This window comes from Centroberyx affinis, unplaced genomic scaffold, assembly GCF_046629955.1.
Source record: "Centroberyx affinis isolate AG114_WGS23_722 - 3 ecotype Tasmania unplaced genomic scaffold, CSIRO-AGI_Caff_v1 ptg002311l_1, whole genome shotgun sequence".
In the NCBI taxonomy this organism is placed as follows: Eukaryota; Metazoa; Chordata; class Actinopteri; order Beryciformes; family Berycidae; genus Centroberyx; species Centroberyx affinis.
Genome location: NW_027280583.1, coordinates 142,915 through 148,540, shown reverse-complemented (window position 1 = coordinate 148,540; position 5,626 = coordinate 142,915).

Genomic DNA, 5,626 nt, shown 5'->3' with positions numbered 1-5,626 from the left:
GTGAAGTTCAGATTTTAGAGTGGAGAGCTGGATAAGAGCGTGCTGATATAAATGATGTCACTCCGAGCTCTGATTGGCGGGTTTGCAGATGGGTGTGGATTGGAACAGGAAGGTGCACACACACACACACACACACACACACACACACACACACACACACACAAGTAGTTCTTCATTGTGGTCGCAGGCTCAGTGATTTCAGCATCACTAAAGCAACTTGGATAGATTCAACATCGATCTGGACAAGAAATGCTTATTACAGTCAGTTTTTGGGGCTTGTATGTAATTATTTGTAATTAAAATGGACATGTTCTATTTTGTTTTTTCAGAGACTAACTCTCAGGCAATAATGCCATATACATTATATGAATATTCAATATTCAAGGGGCTGCAACTCAATATCCTGCCATGCAACCCCTTTTGCACAATCCACGTCTCAGTTGTCTCAAAGCTTAAAAATCCCTCTCTAACTCGTCTGCTACTCTTGATTGAAATTGATCACATATGGAAGAGAGGCATTATCATTTTGGAATAAAGCATGTAAATATAGCCCTGTTTTTGGTTTGTGGAAGAAAAGAAAAACACACATTTCTTATTGGTGAGTCAAAAGGTGAAAGTGAAAGTAAATTGTGTAAGTCAAATACCATTAAATGGCATCTAGCCACCTGCTGAGATGCATCAAAGACCACAGCATAGTCTTTAGGTGTCACTGGAAAGTTCCCTCATAGCTAAATAAAAAATAATCTGAACTCAAAAGTGGATTTACCAATAGAATATTGTTTAGAGACTTTTTGGAGGAGTCTAAAAAAACAGAGACCACCATTTTCACATAAGTTCATGACAAGACAATGCTTCACATAATGAGACTTCTTCACAAAATGCCTACAGTTTTTCCAGATTAAGCTCTACAGCATCTGGTGATTTTTAATATGGTGTCAAACACCAATTATGAGACAGTGTTTACATGAGAGAAAAAGAGTTTATGGTATATTACTTTTATGAACTTGTATTACTCACCTAATTACTCTGTGAACAATTATAATAATCACAAAGAAACGTATAAGAATTCATATAATCAGACATAATTATAATTGATCATAGTCAACAGGTCTCATGCAAGGAGGCTGAGGCCAAAACAAGATGTAAGGGAGAACAGGATGTGCGAGTACGTGCATGTTCTTGAGTTGTTTACTACCAAAAGAGCCAAAGTTGAGCAGACAACTGAGCCAAAGTTGAGCCAAAAGTTGCCTAACCACCAATATCTTTCCATATAAGGAAATCAGTGAAGTGAGGAAACCCAACAAAAAAGGAAAAGCCTGTCAAGAAGATATTGATGGCAGCTGGCTCAAGGCTATTGATTACACAAGTAAGATGTGTAGCAACTCCCAGAAATCTGTATAAAAAGAGGAGTGTTTCTTTGTGTGCTTCAGTTGCTCTGCAGACCGACTCGGCTTCTGTTACTTCATGTAATAAAAGTCTATTGGATTTGAAGATTCTGCCTTTTGTAGTTTTATTTGAATTCTCTGTATCATTGGCCACCACAAGTTCTTATATCACAAAAAGACAAGATCTTAAAAGACAAGTAATATAAACATCGAACAAAAAGTTTGGAAATTTGTGTTTGGTAGATTATTTCTCTGTTGTAACAATGCTTCTTGGCAATACATTTTATACCGTTGGAAAGCCTGTTTATTTCCCTTTTAAATGGTGCCTCATTTGTAAGGAACATGCATTTGTGGGATGAGCAGCACAGCTGAGTATGTGGGTTGCGCTCATGTAAAATTTGCCAAATCTTCTCTGCCAATGCCAAACAGCTTATTCTGCTGTTGCTATTGACTCTTGTTTGGTGTTGTTTGGTGGATTGGATGATTGAAGTCTATCAGTAACAAGGAAGAAACAAGACATATTGGCAATTTTACAATTTATTCATTTAACAAACAGTCAGGAGCCTCAGTAGCGTGTGGAAGAACCATACACAGCCACAACAGCCTGGCACCTCCTCCTCATGCTGGTCACCAGCCTGGTCACACACTGCTGTGGGATGGCATTCCACTCCTCAACCAGGATTTGTCGCAAGTCAGCCAACGTGGTTGTGTCGGTCACTCTAGCACGAACAGCACACCCAAGCTGATCCCATAAGTGTTCAATTGGGTTGAGGTCAGGACTGTTGGCAGGCCATTCCATTCTCTCTACTCCCAAATTCTGGAGGTAGTCTCTGATAAACCCCGCTCTGTGGGGGCGAGCGTTGTCATCTTGGAGGATGGAGTTCGGTCCCAGACTGTGGAGATATGGGATCGCCACTGGTTGCAGAATCTCATCTCGATATCTCTCTGCATTGAGATCGCCTCCAATGATGACAAGCCTCGTTTTTCCAGTGACGGAGATGCCGCCTCACACCATCCTACTGCCTCCACCAAAAGGTGTTACTCTATCGGTGCAGCAATCAGCATAGCGTTCTCCCCGTCTTCTCCACACTTTGACCCTACGATCCAACTTCCGTAGGCAGAATCTGGACTCATCACTGAACATAACGTTCCTCCACATGTTCAGGTTCCAGTGCAGGTGCCAATCAGGTACCTGATTGTCAGCACCTGGGGGTACCGGAAGCTCAAAACAAGAGTCAATAGCAACAGCAGAATAAGCTGTTTGGCATTGGCAGAGAAGATTTGGCAAATTTTTCATGAGCGCAACCCACATACTCAGCTGTGCTGCTCATCCCACAAATGCATGTTCCTTACAAATGGGGCACCATTTAAAAGGGAAATAAACAGGCTTTCCAACGATATAAAATGTATTGCCAAGAAGCATTGTTACAACAGAGAAATAATCTACCAAACACAAAGTTCCAAACTTTTTGTTCGATGTTTAGTTAAAACACTAAAACTGGATATTAAATCATATAATTTACTTAGAGCTTATTGTATTTCACTATGCTCAGTTAAGTGCCTTTAAAGCAACAATCCGGTTTCTGTGTCATAAAACACACACACATGTCCTTATACTGAACTCAAGGGTATATACACCACACACACACAAGATTTACCTCATATTAAGACAAGTGTGAAATTTTTTCTATGTGTTCACTCAGCTCAAATGTATTACCTGTTCAGTTCCACCGTGTGTGTGTGTTTCAGATTATATATAGAAGGCTTTGCACAAGGCGTTGCAGCAGTTTCACAAGATGAAAAAAGGGGAAGAGGCCGTTTAGGTAGAGATCTGTTGTTTTTTGACTGGAAGCCTATGCCATGCCAGTTTCGATGGTGTCAGGTGATGGCAGAGGAGAGGAGAGGCTAGAGGGAGAGTAGGGAGAGAGAGGAGGAGGTGATGCCCCCTGGGAAGATGGCCCCGGGGAAGATGGCGAGAGAGAAGAAGATGCAGCCTGGCGTGCTCTCTCATCCTCCTGACGTTCCATCCATTCGTTTAGCTCACCCTCGATCTCCTCCTGTTCCTGCTCTGCACGTGCAATCCTCTCTCTCATTGCTCTGATGGCCATCTTCTTCTGTAGTGGAAATATACTGTGCCTACAGTTGAACATGCGATTAGTTTGACTTGCCTGAACATTTCCCTAAATGGCCTTCAGATTCGTGAGAGTAGCTGCAGTTACAGGATGAACATGCCAGAATAGGGGAGTGAGAGTAGCTGCAGTTGCAGGATGAACATGCCAGAATTAAGGGAGTTAGATATCCTGCCTGGTAAACAAAGTAATTAATATGTCAAGAAAATGATATGCCTCACCTGCATCTAGTAGGCCATAGGAGAGACATGCTCTCCACCCCTCGGGAAAAGTAGGAGTATCCATCGGTGATGACACAAAGACAGATTCTGTTGGTAGAAGAACTAGAATAGGAGGGATTATGCTAGAAGGTTGAGTCAAACTGAAAACTGTATAAAAGTATTATGCTTTGACCATGAGTTCTGTTCTTCTGCAGAACAACTCAGGTCTTTGTTACTTTAATAAAGATCTTTAAAGGCTGATTCACGTGTCTGAGGACTTTACTTCTGTCACTTTGGGGAACAACTGTTCTACTACTACTCTACTACACTTCCTTTGCCTCCTCACGGTGTCCCTTTCCCCGTTCTGGGACCGAAAAGTAGTACGCGGTCCTATCCGGAGATTTGTTTACTGGGTAACTTTACTAACTCCAACCTTAAAAATAGCCACGCTATAAGGCTCACAGAAATTTTGCTGGCCATTGCTAAAAAAATGTATTGCGTTAAAATGGAAATCAGATGCCCCCCTCCCAATTGGAATGTGGCTCTCTGAAATTAATAGCTGTATACCCCTAGAGAAAATAACTTACTGGTTGAGGAATAAGAGTAAAACATTTTACAAGATATGGCAACCCTTTGTGGATTATATGGAAAACCTCCCATCGCACCAGATTGATTGTGCCTCTGTATATTCTTCCTGTATGAGGATGTGCTTGACCATATGATTCTTGAGGTGAGATGTTGCCCTGTGTCTCTCAATGTTTTGTTTATTTATATTATTTTGTTGTTATTGTGGAAGGTGATTTTAACTTTGATTTGTTTATTGTTTGCTGTCTTGTTGACTTTGTACTGTCGTTTGTTGGTTATATGCTGTTTGTTATTGTGTTTGGCTTTGAAAAAGCAAAATAAAATATTCCAAAAAAAAAAAGAAAGAAAGAAAGTAGTACGCGGTCTTGACCGGACCCTTGCTCCATCTGTCCCACTTTTTTCAACACTATCATGTCATCATTGTCAGGTCATTTTTTAATGACTGAGGTATTGACTTGAGTATGGATTTGTACCATACAGGTGGGATAATGCTGTTCTCAAAGCATGCACACAGAAAACCACATTTAGTTCGAAATAGATGAGGTGATTTTAACACCTCATTACCTATGTCATCAATACCTGACATTTTCCTCAATTTGGCTCCCTTGACTGCATTGTAACTTCCTCATCTGTAATTCCAGTATTTAAGAACTGGTTAGGAGTGTAGAATTGTTGCTTGTTCCCTATCAAATCTGCATTTACAGGCACGTAGTTGCTTGTCAAATCTGACCTCTGACTTTAAATTCCTCTCTTTCTTCATTTTTTTCTCACTTTATTTCCTTTATATTTTAAAAACCTTTTCTCAGATTGTCTATTCCTTGTCCATAATACACTTAATTCTTTATTCCAATGAGGCAGTGCACATAGCAAAAAGTGTTACACACAAAGTCGTAGTGGTGGTTTATATTCCTCAAACAGTCCTTACACACATCCCACTTCTTTGGTGCTGAGCCAAACTGTGTGTATTACAGGCATCTGGTTTGTAGAGTAATGGCTCCCAACTCTTGTTGAATGCTCCCAACAAATTTATTTAGTTACATAGACAACGTTTTGATCCCAATGGGACCTTCGTCAGGTAAACCCGGGTTTACCTGACGAAGGTCCCATTGGAAGCCATGATTCTACAAACCAGTGGTGGTTTATACAGTATATCACAATATCACAATATTGCAAGGAAAGTTGCACAGTCTGGAGAAGAGAAACAAAGTCTGTAAGAATAGTTAGGCTGGGATAAACTATTTTCATTTGCTTCTACATTCCACTACTCACACATCACAACTTCATCTCTTAGGAAGAGAGGAAGGGAGGTGAGGATGGCTCGGCTACT